Source organism: Monomorium pharaonis, chromosome 1, assembly GCF_013373865.1.
Source record: "Monomorium pharaonis isolate MP-MQ-018 chromosome 1, ASM1337386v2, whole genome shotgun sequence".
Classification (NCBI taxonomy): Eukaryota; Metazoa; Arthropoda; class Insecta; order Hymenoptera; family Formicidae; genus Monomorium; species Monomorium pharaonis.
Window position 1 is genome coordinate 40,921,571 of NC_050467.1, and position 17,646 is coordinate 40,939,216.

The 17,646-nt window shown below is 44.2% G+C and overlaps 1 protein-coding gene across 8 annotated transcripts in view; it reads left to right on the forward strand.

The window, feature by feature from the left end:
- The first annotated feature begins 881 nt into the window (after positions 1-881).
- LOC105837990 (fat-like cadherin-related tumor suppressor homolog) overlaps positions 882-17,646 on the forward strand; it is a 343,441-nt gene continuing 326,676 nt past the window's right edge. For 4 of the 8 annotated variants that reach the window (XM_036283281.1, XM_036283298.1, XM_036283304.1 and 1 more), the window contains exons 1-2: positions 8,066-9,098; positions 9,397-9,436. The gene's annotated coding sequence lies outside the window, so the exon portion shown is untranslated. Of the gene's footprint in view, positions 1,445-8,064; positions 9,099-9,396; positions 9,437-17,646 lie in introns of those variants that run through there. The other 4 variants (XM_036283293.1, XM_028191655.2, XM_036283295.1 and 1 more) reach the window with 3 other exon arrangements.

The window sequence follows — 17,646 nt, forward strand, 5'->3', positions numbered from 1 at the left end:
GGCGCTCGATGTATTTATAAAGTGCGCAACAATTTGTACGCGAGCTCTCCATTAAAACCGCTTCCATCCGTGTCGCGTTGAATATCGGCTGACAAAAACGCTCTCTGCCTTCATCGCCGCATCGACGCGGATTAACGGCCGAGTATCCACTCGGCGAGTTTATCGGCGCTTCCCTATTATCGCGCGACCGGAGTTCTCTTTCGGAGCCGAGTTACGCCGCTCCCGGCGCGAGGACAGGACGGCATTTTCCCGCGATTTCCAGCCGCGAGGCATCCGCAGCAAAACTCATAAACGCTTCCCCGGATTTGAATCCCACCCGCGAGCTGGCTCCCTTTTTTTTTTTTGCGAGCGTCGGTCGTTGATTGCGGACGGCAAAATGCGTCGTAACGCAAGACCGGCTGGCTGGCCGGCCGGCCGGCGTGCGTCAGGAGAGAGAGAGAGAGAGAAAGCGAGAGAAGAAGCGCACGGTGTCCGAACTTGCGTGTGTCGAGCGCAACGATGCAGAACATGGGGAGTTTTACGCCGAGAGAGTCGAGCTGCGCGGCGGGGTAGGACGCTTACGAGTCGAGAGAGAGCGAGAGAGGACGGGGGGAGGGGCACGGTGCACGCAGTAACATGTTCGCGCCGGACTGCACGGTTGGAAAAGGGATCGGGTTGGTCCGACCGGCAATAAGAGATCGTCCGTGGAGAGAAGGGATCGTCGCCGGCCGTGGAAGAGCGCGACGGCAGGTGAGGAACGGGACGAAGGGTGACGGCAGACCATCGAGGGGAACCGAGAAACGGATGGGGAACGACCACGGGACGATCGAGGGGCGAGAGGGGCTCGAGAGTGCGAGCGAAAGAGCGGCAGAGAGGGGAAGAGGGGGAGGCGAGCGAGAGAGAAAGAGCGAGTAAGAAGCGGCTCGGGAGGGGGGATAAAGAGAGACGGAGCGAGCCTGTTAGGCTCGGCGTCCGCAACTCCGTAGCGGCGCGCCAGTCTCGGTTTGCCGTTCCGACGTGACGGATATTCGCTCCGCGGCGGTCGCTCGCTTCCACGTGGGGGCAGAGCTCCTCCGGCAGCTGCTCTGTCCGCCGACGTTGTAAACCCATTGTCGCGCTCTCGAGAGTTTGAAACGCGTGTAGCGCGCCGGCGGCGGCCGTGTTGCCTGGCCCGGGCGAGAGCCAGCGGGAAGGAGAGTGAAGATAGCTTCGCGCGTTTCGTATACACGGCTAACTTCAAAGTGCAGTGACACGGTGCCCGCTGCTCCAACGTAAGGTGCCGCGCGGCGGTGATTGTGAGACTCCGAGACGAGAGTGTTGTTGGTTCTCCTGCCGTTTGGAGTTTCTGTTGGATTACCTGAAGCACGTCGCCCCCCCTCGGGACAGACGGAGGGGAACACTCGGCTGTGTTTTCTTCACGGGACACGGACGCGGCCAACGTCGCGGGAATCGCAGCGCGAACAAGGTTAGTGTCTCTTCCCGATTCTCGCGTTCTCCTCGCTTCCTACGAGGGGACAAAGGAGACGCGCGGCTCCACCGCCGTGGAATGTGCACGAGATCGGCGCGTTATGTTCGTACATGTATTACATATATGGTTAAATTGCGAGTGTCGCAGGTAGTGATTCCGATTCTTGGCCAACGACGATTCGATCTCGTTCGTTCGAACAAGATGGCGTCGGCGAGTAACGACCGTGAATCTCTCTTCGATCTCCTCGCGATCTTTTCACGCGTCGAGGGAAAACCGAGGCGGAGGGGGGGGGGGCAGGAGCCTGGGGAGCGCTCGAGAAACGGGGAATGATCGACGGGGAGGATCTCGGTTCGAAAACTCCATTACTCGACGCGTTCAAAACGCTTCCTTTTTTCCAAAATTTATTTACCATTCGAGAGGGGAAGCGTAGGTCACGCAGCGGGATAATTTAAGCGACACGCCGTCTCGTCCATGCCAGTTTCGGAATCCGAGGCACGTCGCTCGGTGGGCGAGCGGTTTTTTATCGCGCTTCTCCAAAGACCTGGGGTTTTTTTTCCCCGAGCGGTGTTCGGGCGAGAGAAAAAACTCCGGAGGAAAAAAGTGCGCACGGCGTGTCGCGCGCTTTTCGCTGGAGCATTTCACACGCGTGACTTCCTCTTTACGAATGACACAAATTAAAACCGAGAGAAGGCGACAGCGGTGCTCGATAATATTTCTCACGTGCGACTTCACGCAACACTTTCCCTCGGTACTTCTCTCACGAGTCAACGCCGACCGCTTCGGATTGTTTTGATCAGATACGACGTTAATTATCGGAAGGTTGGGTTAGGTTACCGAACCGCGGAGCGATGTAACGGCCGGCTCTACTCGTCATTATCGCCGGGCAAGATGAATGAGCGTGGTTTTTCAATGGACGGCGTTTCGCTTGACCTCGTCCGTCGGCGATTCTCGCCGCCGTCTTTTCGTGCCGCGAGAGCGGACGGGAACCCGAAACGTCGTCCGTTCCAATCAAAATTTTCGGTTAGCACGTGCTGATAAAAAATAAAAAATAAAATAAAAATTCGCTCGCGCGCATATATTTCTCCCCTTTCGCGGTCCGTTTTTAATACGCGGCGTCGGTGCGCGCAAATTCGTTTACATCGTTTCGGCGAAATTTATTTAACCCGGCGCTTTTTACGTCGAACTAGACGGGCATAATGTTAAAACGCGATACGCGTGCGCGCTACGCCACGTCTAAATTATTATTCATAAAAGTTATATACTGCAGCGGTGGTAATTACAACCGATGTAAACCGTTTCTACAGCATTTCCGTTATTACGTAAAAAGCCAATGCTGTATACGGGTTTGTTAAAATGAAGGTATCGTTATTATAGAAATTCTCGTGAGCGCGTCATGTTGATTTTAACGTAACTGAATTTGTTTTGACATTACGCACATTTGATATCCGAGCGAATGTAAACAACGCAATTGTAAGTTTAGTTTATTCTCTTTTTCCCCCATTTCCCCTCTCCTCTCTCTCTCTCTCTCTCTCTCTCTCTATCTCTCTTCTTTCCACTGTCTCTCTTTGCTCTGCTCTTTTCCCACAAAGGCTTCACAGGCGGAAAAAACAAGAACGCGCCAGCGTCGTAACTTTTTCACGCAGATTACGCATTGTTTACGCACAGTATACGTGTACAATACACGCGTGGACGTAACAACGCTCCGGCAGAGATTGTTAAAATAGCCGCGGCGTAACTCTATGTATTTCCTCCGGCTTTGATTCGACGGCGTTGGACTCAATTCCATTGTCCGACTTTTTCGAAGGCGCTCGAACGGGTCTTTTTTTTTTCGCGGAAACGAGAGCGCGACTCCAGGGGTGGCTGCTGCGATACATTTCGATACTCCGGTTGGGCACCGGCGTAGACACCTCTGGTGTGTTTGTTTTGCTGGCGCCGGTGTTTGTACGCGCGTGTGTGAGTACCAGGGCAGGGAACACGCCCGTACAGTGTCAACAAACGTCGTCGTGTCGTCGTCGTCGTCGTCGTCGTTGACGATGCCCGGTTTCTCTCTCTTTCTCTCTTTTTCTTCTCTCTCTCTCTCTCTCTCTCTCGTTGCGCCGCGTGTGCGTCGTGGCTCGGTGATTCGCGGAAGGAGAGGGAGCTCAAAGGAATTCTTCAATTGTGTATCGAAGCGAGAATAAAGACACGGGAAGTCGCCCGCTCCCGCCTCGCCTTCCCCGTATGATCGCGTATCAGTTTCCTTCGTAATGAGTGTTTTTCCGTCGCGATCGTGTCAGCGAGACGCATATCTTTAACGTATCGAGGGAAAAAAGCGTCACTTCTATAATTGGAGGCTTCCGTGTTTCTCTCTTTTTTTTTTTACTTTCGCTCGACGGTCGTCATCGAGTTCGCGATTGCAATCACGGAATGAAGCAACGTATGAAGTGACGGTGAAATTTTACGAAATAATTGATTCAGACGCGCTATAGGTGCACCGCCGTCTTCGAGATTCCGCTAACGTTAATTATACGTAAAGTTCGCTCGAGTCGCGTCGACTTTTCAAATGACCGAGTCCTTCAACAATATTCTGTTGTTACGAGGGAACGAGTTTGATGTACGGTGAGAAACCAGTTCTTTCTACATTTCGTCCTTGAGAGGCAAAATATTGGATGGAATTTGTCGGGAAGATGGCAGATTGCGCCTTGAGTAAATATACGAGGTTTCGAATAATGATAAAATGTGTGTGTAAACACACATTTATTTTAAGCGAATTGTCACGTATCCTTTACACTGACACGCACGCATGAAAATCAGAAAAAAGGAGTGCCGATTGCGGTATAGAAGAAATTAGTATTGACAATCGTTGTCTCATATGTGTAAGAGTCAGAATATAGAACTTAAAAAGGAGATTCAGTCTTTTTACATGATGTAAAAATTTGATCAAATTTTAGAGTAAGGTTATGATTAATATATTGATATTCCTAAATTTCTTAAAATTCTTTTTTTTAAATAAATGTCTCTATAATAGCATCAAATTTTATGACGAGAATAGTTTTAAGTAATTTAATCAGAAACAAATTTTATGAGAATTTTGAAAAACTATTCACAAGAAAAAATGTAGTATTAACAAATTCTAGTTCTTGGTTTAAAGTTATTGTTATTTTTTATATCCGATTTTTTCTTCTCATTTCATAAAAGAGAGATTTTTATTGAATAAATTTATTTTTTACGATAAAACTAAAACTCTTTTCATGTATAGGAAGTTATGTCTGTTTAAGATTATTAAATTCTTCAAAGAAGATTTGCCATCTTTTACTTACGTATATGAGACAATGATTGTCGATTTAATATTGATTTTTCGATATTGAATTCTTTATGTGGACGTTGTAATTTTTCACTGAAATCGCGGACTCATATATAAGTTAAGCGATATCGTTGTCCTTCTGTGGCAGCAGATGCATCGGTAGTAAGCGTCGTAACGTGAAATGAGCAGTCCGAAGTATAAAAGTTTACGTGACAGTTTTCCAAGCGTCTTTACCGAGCGCCGACCGTCGGCTTCTGGACTTCTTCATGGCCTTTTTGTGTCTGCGGAGAATAAGAATGCGATGCTCTCGCCGGTGAAAAAATGATTGCACGCTCAAACGCGGGGATCGTTGTAATCTCCCGCTTTAGAAACTCTGACTGATACGTACCGCCGCGGTTATATGAAAAAATGATAAAGCCGACGGTGTATAGCACGGAGCACGTGTTGCGAAGACTCGGCTATCTCGTTGGTTACGTTTATCTGCCTTCGTGTCCCTGTAAACGCGGCACACATCGTTGACGTTGCATTGCCCTTGTGCATTATTGAGTTAACGCTTTTTCTAACCGGTGATATTCAGTTTCGTATAGCTACAATCATTTCCGTATAGCTCAATAACTGTGCTATATCTTTCGTTAAAAGCTGCGCGCCCCGATCGATGCGGCGAAGAATTGCAAAAAAGCACTTGTATAAATTTTAGATTACGGTGAATTATGATCTTTATATGTATCCAAGGTTTGTAGGGGTTCGAGGTTAACGTATAGCCAACATTAACGGAGGCTCGAATTTTCAAGGTACATCAAAAATAGACTTGCTTCACTTATTATTTCAGCCTGCGATCGCTGTGAGATAAAATATGCATGCCTTTTGTAGCGTTGCAGGATTTCAGCTAAGTAAATCTCAACTTCGTGGAATGTGCGTTAGATAAATTAGGAATCCACGGCCGTTATATAGTGGTCCGCTCGTTTATCAAACGCGTCCCACGTAGCGCTTTTATTGCCTTTCAGTTATAATAATGACGTACGAGACGTATGAGACGTACGAGCGTGATATCTTGGTTGCATCATCGTCGCACGACGACACTTGGACCATTAGACGTCGAGCAGACGTAGTTTCCACGAGTGTCTTTGACCCACTCTATTCGAGTCCGTCGATGTTAACGCCACTTCGTTAATTGTACCCCGTGAGATTACACGACTTGGACAGGTGGCGATTAGCTATTGTCCGTCCTGAAAATGCCGGTCGCGGAGACAGATACACTCAAGCGTTACTGATAAGTGACTGATTAACGTACTCCGAACGTGATGTCAATGTCCGATCGTAGGGGTTTTAGCTTTTTAGAATGAAAAATTAGCCTATCTCGAGAGAATTCGGAGAAAACTTTTCAACAGTTCTCTCGTGACCGAAACCGGAGAACCTATCGTGTGGCCGGGAAGCTTTCCAATTCGAGCATTCCGACCGTCGTTCTGTAATGTGTGTACTTTAGATATCCTAAATACCCTCTCGCTCAATCAATTTATTTTTCCTTTTGTAAGTAACGGTTATCTTTACCATAATATTTAATTGTAAAAAATGTTTATTAAAGATAACCGGTTTTAACATATATTTATCAAATTGTTTTTTATTAGCTGTGTTAAAAGTGTAATAAATTGAATCACACAAATTTTATTGTCACAAATTGTAGAAGAAACTTATTACCATGTGTACTTGACGAGGAATACTTTTTTGAAGAATATTATAAAATTTTTATTTTTTATTTTTATTTTTTGAAAAAACAAAAACAAAAACGGAATGTCTTATTTATAAATCAAAAGTATCTGTTTCAAGGAAATAAAAATAAAAGTAGAATAACTTGTTTAGAAACACGCATATACGTCTCGCCGTCGCTATCTCTCGAACGAAATCAAGTGCTCGTCGTCAACAGATTTGATTTTTAAAAGCGAAGGGAAAGAAAGAGGCAGAGCCCGCCCCGCAGGCTTTGTGAACTTGGCACCCGACTTGAAGCGATTTTTTTTTCTTAATTTTTTTTCGAAAGATTTTTGTTTGTAGTTAAATGTAGTAACATTTATTTTGTTTGTAGTAGCGTAGAAAAAAAATATCGGAATTTAAAAAAACATCATCCCCCAACTTTGAAATAAATTTAACGACTGTTTCTTATAGAAAATCATTTGTGGATTACACTTGTGTAGTTACATTTGTGTAGTACAATTATATTATTTCCGTTTGTAGTTGAACCGTTTGCGTGATATAATTGTAACAATTGGAAAAAAAACGGGAATTTGTTACTTTTCAAAATAACTAAAAACGAAAGCAAAATTATTACAAACAACTACAAACAGTTCTACTGTTCTACAAATCGATCCCCGCAAGCGGATTTAAGATATTTAAAAAATTAACAATTACTACTTATAAGGCATTTGTTTATTTAACTGTCGGGTGCCAAGTTCACAAAACCCGAAAATGATTACGAAAAAAAGATAATCCAACTTACCAACACCGATGCATAGCAGCGGAGTTGCGTGTATCACCAACTAAAAAATATACAAGTATACTCAAATTAATTATTCAAGTATTCAAGCAGTTGGGCTCATTCAGCAAACAGCAAATCAGTTAGCGTTCAGTAATTTATTAGTATGATTAACTCTTGCCTTTAATTCTTCGTTAATTCTTGGAAAGAAATTGGAGCTAATAAAGAAATAAAAAATCATAATAAAGAATCACTGACCGTTCACTGATCTGCTGAACGGGTCCATTATTTATGTCAAAGAATAATTATCGCGCGTGTGCAACAATTGATTTTGTAAGCAAAAGATAATATAATAAATTACTCACTTCAAAGTTGCTCCTCCGTTGCCCGATGCCTCTCAGGCCGCCTCCTCCTCTCAGGTTAGTATTAAATATTCACACAAAATTCACTCGCGAAAACACAGTTAATTAATAACGATCGCGCGACACTCGACACGATATTCCGAGATTAATTCGACCGCTTCAACGCGTCGTCAAACATCCTTTATCGCGACGCACGACAACGAGAAAATAAACTCGAGGAAGACAGAAGAATCGCAACATTCGCGATTCGCCGGTATACGACGGGGATGATGCCGCACCGATGCACGCACGTCGCGTCCCACGTGGTAGTACGTTGTGGCGAGTAACGGCGGTGTAAGTGGTGAGGGTAGCGAACAGCACCGCGAGCACTCGGCGCTCGGCTGGACTCGGCGGCGGCGGCCGAGCCCGGCCGAAGAGCGGGCAGCGAGCCAGCGAGTGCCGGTGGCTATCCCCTCCCCTCAGTTGCGCCGCGCCACCCGCCGTTGTTGTACGTCGCTCGTTCGCGCAGTAACCTTGCCGTGGTACGCGACGCGCCGGACGCGCGTATCGGTGCGGCATCATCCCCGTCGTGTACCGGCGAATCGCGAATGTCGCGGGGATCAAAATCGTCACAGTTTCAGTGTATCTGTAGTGCATGTTTCAGTGTAACCGTCACCGCGGTATCGCTCTCTCGTCTCTCTCACGCAGATCGAGTGAAGGTTATGGTAATTGCCGCGAATTGATAATTGCCCGGTGTAGAGAACGATCGCGTTTCGGTGAGTAACGAACAGTTATGAGCATCGAACGTATAAAACATCTTATAAAAGTGCCGTATTCAGTAGCAAAAATATCGCAAGTGCAACGGAGTGTTTTCGTACGCCAGTAATTTGCGAGAAAGTTGGAAAAGGGAGAGGAGGGGAGAGAGAGGAGGAGCAGTCGTCCCGAACGTATTCCCGGAAGTGTGCGACCGTTGGATCTTATTTTCGCGAATAAATAAACGCAATACTGTAAGACCCTCCACATTTTCAATATTAAAATACATCGCACTCGCGTATCATCAATATGTGTCGTTAATTGGCGTAAATGTAATCGTGTGATTAATCTCGATTTTAATACGGGATAAAAAATTTTAACCGAGTTCGACGTGCGTGGATTGTGTACATCGGTGACCTGTTACCGTCCGGGTAGGTTAAACTCGATTACGGTTTCCTTCGAATTAATCGTCATATTGGAAATAGCGAAATGTTCGTCGTGCATCGAGTCTAGCTGTGCCCGGGTGCAACATAATTCGGAGTCGCGAGAGTCCTCTCTTTTCTCTCCTTTTCGTCGCAGTCATTCCACTGTACGTCGCGTATGTCCTTCTGACTTTCTCGAGTTTGTTTTCCCGTTGTCGCGTGTCGTGAATAAAGGATGTGACGACGCGTCGAAGCGGTCGAATTAACCTCGAAATATCGTGTCGAATGTTTTCGCGAGTAAATTTTGTGCGAGTGCGGAATTCTAACCTAAGAGGAGGAGGCGGGCTGAGAGGCATCGGGCATCGGGCATCGGCGGAGCAACTTTGAGGTGAATAACTTATTATTTTATCTTTTACTCGCAAAATCAATTGTTGCACACGCGTGATAATTATTCTTTGACATAAATAATGGGCGCGTTCAGCAGATCAGTGAGCAGCCAGTGATTCTTTATTATGATTTTTCATTTCTTTATTAGCTCCAATTTCTAGAACCAGCGAAGAATTAAAGGCAAGAATTAATCAGATTAATAAATTACTGAACGTTGATTTGCTTTGTTTGCTGAATGAGCCCAACTGCTTGAATACTTGAATAATTAATTTGAGTACATTTGTATTTATATTTTTTAGTTCGTGATACACGTAACTCCGCTGCTATGCATCGGTGTTGGTAAGTCAGATTACCTTTTTTTCGTAATAATTTCCGAGCTTTGTGAACTTGATACCCGACAGTTAAATAAACAAATGCCTTATAAGTAATAATTGTTAATTTTTTAAATATCTTAAATCCGCTTGCGCGAATCGATTGAGAATCGTTTGTCGTTGATTGTAATAATTTTGCTTTCGTTTTTAGTTATCTTAAAAAATAACAAATTCCCGTTTTTTTCCAATTGTTACAATTATATCACGCAAACGGTTCAACTGCAAACAGAAATAATTGTACTACAATCCACTACAAATGATTTTCTATAAGAAACAGTCGTTAAAATTGGTTTAGTTCAAAGTTAGGGGATGACGTTTTTTTAAATTCTGATATTTTTTTCTACGCTATTACAAACAAAATAAATGTTACTACATTTACTTACGAAAATCTTTCAAAAAAAAATAAGAAAAAAAATTGATTCAAGTCGGGTGCCAAGTTCACAAAGTCCGCCCCGCAGGCACATTCGCGTCTGTAACGGATCGTGAATTCGAGAACGACGATAAATATGCTGGTAAAAGGCCGGCCGAAGTATAAAGGCAACACAACTACGTCTCGCATTTAACACGCAGGAGCAGCTGCCGCTGCTGCGTCGTCCTCGTCTCTATCCTGCGGTCGAAAGATGACGATGATCCTCGTCTCGGGTGCGCGGCTAATTTTACGTAGGAAAGCGCAGTGAAACGAAGGATAGCGGGGCGACAAACGGCTTTTTTCGTTTTTTAAATCCTTCTTTTTTTTTTTTAAACGCTCGAGAACGCGTCGCGTCGCTCCGGGTGCGATATTCGGCGCCGTATTTATGAGACCAGTCGTATCTCAATCTCAACAACACGCTGTCGCGCGATCGTAAAGCAGCGCGACGTATGCGCCAAACATTCCGTCGCGTGTGCACGCATTAACGCGTAGGAGAGCGTGTCTACGATCGGACGGCCTCGATTTACGACGGCCGGCTGCCCGCGATAGAGAAGCCTAATACCGGAACTTTGTTCGTCGCGAAAATTGGAAAAGCTGCGGAAAGTGGAAAGTTTAACGCTGCCGTTTATATTCCAACTTTGGCTATATGAATTATCGGCCTCGAAAAACACACCCGCCCGTCGTTCCATTTCGCTCTATTGATTTCTAATACTGTCAATAGTCATTCATATACACACAGTAATTTCTCTATTCGTTGTCGATAGGTAACAGTATGGATTTTTTATCCGCTGATATTTTTGATCTGCGTATCAAAGCCTCTGCGTTCGTGCATCACGCGTCCAGACGCAACACACCGTGTTCCGTCTACTCGATGAGCGCCACTGCGTGCAAACAAGGCAGAACGTCTCTCTTTCTTTCTGTTCCGCCTTATTCGTCTGCCGCTACTCGCTCGTGGTACTCATTCGGCTCGAATATCATATGGCGTGCGTGCGCGCTCTCCTCTGCCTCGCTGAATAATTTCACCGGCGGCGCTTACTCGATCACGGTGCAAATCTAACCGGGTTCCGTTTGAGAAAAAGCGACGAATCGCGCGCTACGGCTTTGCGCGGACTCGCTCGCAAACACACCCCGAAATGTCACTCATGGTCTCGCAAGTGTCCATGCAAGTCCACCGCAGGCGGTGGTAGACTCACGCCAGCACTCACGTCGTAAGCAGAGCATGAAAAAGGCGAAGACCGTGCACACACTTGCTTTGTAGAAGGGAAAAAAAAATATATATATATATACATAAATAAAAATATGTAAAGGCGCAACGCTCTCGAGACACGTTGCATTCTCGATGCGTTGGGAAACGCAATGTAATATCGTGGCGGGATATATTCCTTTTGACCTGACCCGACGCGGTCTTAAGGTTTTTCCGGATCGTTCGACATTCCACGAGTGAACGCCGAGAGCCATGCGACCCGATCTGCAGAAACGAGTATCGCGCGATCGATACTGTCGATTTTACTATCTTATCGGTTATGCGACCGCCGCCACCGGTTCGATTTTCCGCTTCAGAGATACTCGCGATCGCAATGACGATTGCGCGCGTGTGCACGCGGCTTTTATGGGCATCGAATAGTTTTGAGTCATTGACCTATGCATAACTCTTGCCTCCCGACGACACGATAAAGGCTCCTCGGGATTTCGTAATCGTCGAAACAAATGAAACGCAGCAGCAGGTGCGACGGATTAATTTGAATTTTAATAATCGCCCCTCGCACACGCCGCAACGAAACAATACGAATGAAAGTAGATTGCGACGGAACAAAATGCCGGCGGGATTATTGTTCGAGTTCCACCGCGCAATTTTCTCCCACGGGCGCGAAAAGCTGAGAAGCGAAAATTTTCACTTCGAAAATCTCTAATTTCTTCAGCGCGCAATCGGCGATCGGGTTTTGATGTGCGAATCTTTTTTTTTTTTAGGCGCGTTTTAAAGCTAATGCGGAAAATTAAGTATCTGTGAGGACGGAAACGGAGAAAATTTACTGGCCAATTACTTGACCCTGTTTGGCGATAACAAAGCCACGATGCAGGAGTGTCGGTGTTTGAGTTATTTCTCCCCTTCGGAAGGAAATCTCTTCTAAATGCAAGCAGGTAGTCTCAGACACCTGGCGCGCGCTGCGAAGGTTTTCACACATATACACACTTACCGGCGGATATACACTCTGGGAAACGATATAAGCCTGCCTGCGTTCCCCCGCAACGATACACACGTGATAAACGGTCGCATTGTTCTTTTTCGTGCCGCTCGAAAAATTATTTATCGCCGAAAGTTTCGAAAGCAACGAGGGGGGAGAAATTAATTACGCGAACGAGGGGGAGAGGGGAGAGGAATATCATTAGCCGAGATTTTTCCTTTTGAAGCATATTGGAATATGTATTCGGGTTGTTGTTTATTTTGCACTTCATTTCCTGAATCATACAGCGGCAAACGGAACATGTCGGGGAGCGTGTTGATGAGGAGTTATTTAAACTCAAATTTATCGCGTCGCTCCTTCACCGTCCATGTTGTATCACCAATTCGTTATATAATGACTTGCTGTATTTCTTCGCATTCAGTGCACACTCGCGAATCGACAACTCGCCGAGCCAAAGAATGCGTAGCTTTGAAGCTATCTTGACAGTTAATTTCCTGAGTGGCAGCTGCATGTATACAGCGAATAATCGAATACACGCACACGCATCGCTGTACATTGATTTCATACACGCCGGAACCTATGCGCGTTTTAATTAGGAAAAAATGTATATAATATTATATATATTTTATTTATGCCATGTATAATATTTGTCATCGCAGCTGACGGTCCCATCGATATACACGTCTCACTTATTAATATTAACGAAGATATAATATTATATTTCGAAACTTAGTACAAAGCAACCTGCAGCTCTGCTACGAGGAAATAAAAACGTAAAAAGTGTATCGTCGCGCGCGTCATACCGTGGAATAACGGGAGAATCGGTAATCATGCGATAACAAATAAAACATTGGCAATACAGTTACAATCTATCAATATCGTATGGATAAACGTGATGCTTCGTAATGCCATTAGCGAACGAGTTAATGAGTTTTTCGCGCTGCCTCGCGAGTCCCCGCTGTTCGTTCGGTAACACACGACGAATAGTCGCCCGATCCCGATCGCGTTTACGTGTAAGCGGATTTAGCAGCCTTTTGTGAAACAGCGCTAAGAAGATTATGATAAAACAATGCACAGGAGTCGGAACGAGTGGCGGAGAAACGAAATCCCTATGACGGATAGCGGGGCAGCGAGTAATTTGATGCGCGATTCTCCATTAAAATTATATTTTCCTATCCGGTATTCATTCACGCTCAAACCGGTCAATGCGCTTGCAAGTGAACAGACTGTTTCCAAATGGAAAGAAATTCACAGATTTTTGTACGATCAGTGGTCCATTTATTATACAATTTTGACAACTGCAAAATGAAAAGGAGGCGCGGCAATTCTTTCGCTGGGTACGAAAGCTTTGCACCAAATGAGAAATAAATCCGCGCGGAAATTGTTCAACGTCGAACGAAAAACATTTTTCGTGAGTTTGTTTTTTCACGCGTTTTCTTTCGTGCATTTGCACAACGGCAAGGGATTTATTTCTCTTGGCTTAACAGGTTTTCCTCTGTGTTTTATTTCAAAATTAAATGAGAGGAAGATATGACAAAGTGGTTTCAAATATGAATAATTCGTAAAACGTAGAGATTCATCTCACATGTAGATGGAAGTGACAAAGGTGTATCTATACATAGAAGCGAATATACTAACTGTAAACCTAAACGGTTCGTGCCCGCTGCAGAGAAGAGGATATATATTTTTAACACTCTCTCTCTCAAAACATCGCCGGAGTTAGTTCACCGTTTATACACGTATATTCTCGCGTTAAAAGCTACCGTTTTCTGGAATCGTCTCATCGCTTAGCTTTGCTATGCCGGAGTAAGATAATGCCGAGTGTCGTAAAATGCATTCGAAGAAAGCTTTAAAAAAATCATCAAGGCAGCTCGGAATAGCGACTTTAGTTTGTGAATAATTGTACAGAGAGTCCTAAAATTCGCGAATTAAAATACTATAGCGAGAAAAATTCTCGAAAAATTCAAGTAGATATTTGTAAACTTTTATGTTAAACAGTAGTTTCTGCGAAATAAAGATATAAATCTGGTCAATTACAAGCTATGCACGAGCGATTGTTGATAATAGCATGACAAGCACTCATGTCTCAAAAACTGCTTAAAATAAAAATTTACAAATTTACAAATAATTATTTTATTTAATTTTTCAAGAACTTTGCTACATATTTTAATTCCAGATTCCAAATTTTCGGACGTCCTTTATATTTCTGTGAAAATATAATATTCTCTGCGAAGGTTTACCTTCACAAATGATATCTTTCTCGATCGTTCATTATTAAGTTACCAATTTATACAGTTATTCTATGTTTTCAAATTGAAGCAATATTTTATTATATTAGAGCCACATGATTTTGATAACGAGAATATTGATCGCCTTATTATACGCAGTAGAGTATTTTACATATTTTATCGCATAGAAAATATTTTATCAGAGAATGCGTAGAGTACGTGCTTTGTGTATACGCAAGAGTACCGGGAGTAATCCGAACCAACCGTGATTACGCGAATTGTTGAGGAGAAAAGTCCTCGACCGGGATGTGCGACGGCTCGGGCGCAAATGGGAATGCAGTACGACCCTGAGCGGATTAATAACGTGGAACTTACGTAGGTCTAAAACTCTCTCCCGCAGTCTGTAACAAAATCAGAACGTCGAAGATTGGTCTGCCCTGAGCGATTACGGGAGAATGAAGGCTAGAGGGAGGGAAGGAGAAAGAGAGACCGTAGGCGAACGAGGGAGATGGAGGGCGATAGAGGGTGAACAGGAAGAAGCAACGGACGGAGATGGAGAGAGCGGGTCCAAACTCGGGCCAATCCAGCGCGGGGCAGGCTTTGACGATAATTACGTCATAAAAAAAATAATAGCTCGACCGGTTTCGCATTGGTATATGTGTATTACTACCGCGGGGCGCTTGCGAGAGATCGCTTTGTGAGTCGTAAAGAAGAACGGCTTTTCTCACGTGGCACCGACCGATCGTCGCCGATCGTTTCACAATAACATTTCGGTCCGCATTTACCATGTTAACGGCTATAAAAGAGCTTTGAAGACATTAAATAACGCGCTCAGCAATACCGTCGGTAATACGGGTGTCGTAATGCACATAAAAAAAAAAAAATTTTGGCACGCCAAACGAGAAACTTACATTTTTCTCTTTATTACTTTAGAAAAGTTTCTACGAGAGATATCTTTCAACTCACGACCGTTGTGTTTTTCATGAATATTTCTAAGCATTAAGCATTCCGCTTGTGAGCTTGTATTAAAAAAAAAAAAAAAGAAATAGGTGTCTCTTCTCCGAGGAGATTACCGGGCACAAAGTTTCTCGTCCTTACTTTTCTTGGACCTCGTACGATCGCTTCCTCCGCTTATGCGCTCTCCATGACGCTCAAGTTGCGTTGACCAACGTCGAAGAAACCCACGCGTATTCCGCGTGCATACCAAAGTAATATGCAGTGCTCCTCAAACTGTTCGACATGGCAAATCTGGCAGCAGCTTATTGCAAATCTGGAAAACTCGTAAAGTCAAGAGCCCGATAAAAAAACTCGTGGAATTTTGCAATAAGTAGACATGGAACTAAGATAGTTTAATCGACAATATTTTTAGTATTTGTCTTAATATTACACGAATTACTATTAAGAACTATGTCTAAAACGATATCGTCGTAGATGGATAATAAAGTTGTTTTTTTTTCCTTTTACATGTGCTTGCGGAAGAGATAATAATGGTCCATAAGGAATATGCAATTTTATGAACCAAGAATCACAAGTAATTATTTATCTCTTGTGTCCTTGCTATGTGCTCAAATCACGGGCTAATTGAGAAACCCGACCGGTGTACCGATTCGCGAACCACCGCCAGTTTACGTAGTACCGATTTAGCCCACGTAATCCTGTTCTCTGAGCCAGCCGGCGGCGGCGGCGGCCGAGCGCGGCCGTACGAATGAATGGGCGAGCAAGCATTCCCTCGTAGAGCAGCGTGTATGTACGTAGCGGCGCCGCAGAGCCTTAGCCGCGACCCGGAGTGACAGGAAATCGCCGGTTTAAATTAGAGACAATAACGTACCGCGAAGAGAGCCTCACGGAGGTTACACGGCTACGCGCGCACACTCGGGAAGAGCGCACCGGCGGCGGATTACGATGGCGCACAGCTGCAACCGCGGTAATAAGCCCCCTTGCTAATTTGGTTCTCGGTACAACGCTGAGATATACGGAGAGCGAGAGAGAGAGAGAGAGAGAGAGAGAGAGAGAGAGAGAGAGAGAGAGAGAGAGAGAGAGAGAGAGAGAGAGAGAGAGAGAGAGAGAGAGAGAGAGAGAGAGAGAGAGAGAGAGAGAGAGAGAGAGAGAGAGAGAGAGAGAGAGAGAGAGAGAGAGAGAGAGAGAGAGAGAGAGAGAGAGAGAGAGAAAGTCCTCCGCTAATCCTGCGGCCTCTTTAGTCGTTTTTACGCCACTGTCGTTGTCTTACGTAAACGGTGCGACGACCCGCACATCCGCGGTTCCGCCGCCGCCTGTTTCCTGCAGACGACACGACGACGACGGTCGGAACGTAGGTGGGTAGGTAGCTGGGGCGTGTTTTTAATCCGGTGGCACACGTTAAGTATTATAATATAGCGAAATTATTAATTGCGCCATCCGGAAAGCCGAGAGGAGACAGTGGGTGGCACTGTGAGCCTCCGTGGTATGCTAATACATTGCAAGTGTTATTAACATATTATGCTAATTCATGGACGGGGCCGCACTTTTATTTCGTCTTTAATCTTATACGTATATGTGTGGTGTATTGAAGCTGGAACCGCGGAGAAAACAAATTCCCATGCATTATATGAACATGACTTAATTAAATTTTGTGAGGAGGACGATATTTTTATATTTCGCGATATTAGAAATAGATTATTTGAAAAAAAAAAAAGAAGGTATGTTATCCCATCAGTGTTCAGTTTGTGTAAGACATAAAAGTCTTAGTATTTGCATTGATGATTGATATTACGGTACAAAAAGGAAGTCATCCGCGTAGAATTTACTTTAAAATAATTTTCTCAAGAATATTTGTCCTCCAGGCGCATTTTTATTGCTCGCGGTGGAGCATCATCGCGCTCGTGATAAATTTCATCGTTTTAACGGAACAAGAGCTGGAAATATAAATTTGAAATGATTGTATGCGTGTCGGCGCCGCATGAGAATAAAAATGGAAAAAGGAAGAATGAGGTCAAAAAGTGAGATATATGTAACGTAAAAACAAAACTAACAATAAACTACGTAAATTTAAGTACTAACAATAAGCTACATGTACTTAAAGTACTGTGAAACTTGGCGAAACTTTTTAAGTAAATAAAAAGAAATAACTTAATCGTGAAAAGTTTTAATTTACTTTATGAAAGATTTTTTTGCTACTACATATAATATTTCGAGTTATCTTCTCTACTTTTTTGAGAGTTATATTATATAACGTTTCGACTGAAAGTAAAGTTACTTAAAGAGAACATTGATTTATTATATTTCAGAACGTTCTGCCCCCGAAAGCAATGAAATTGATCGCAGTCGACCGTTGTATAACGGAATCATACGATTGTAGTGGCACGATGAAATGAAATCGGCC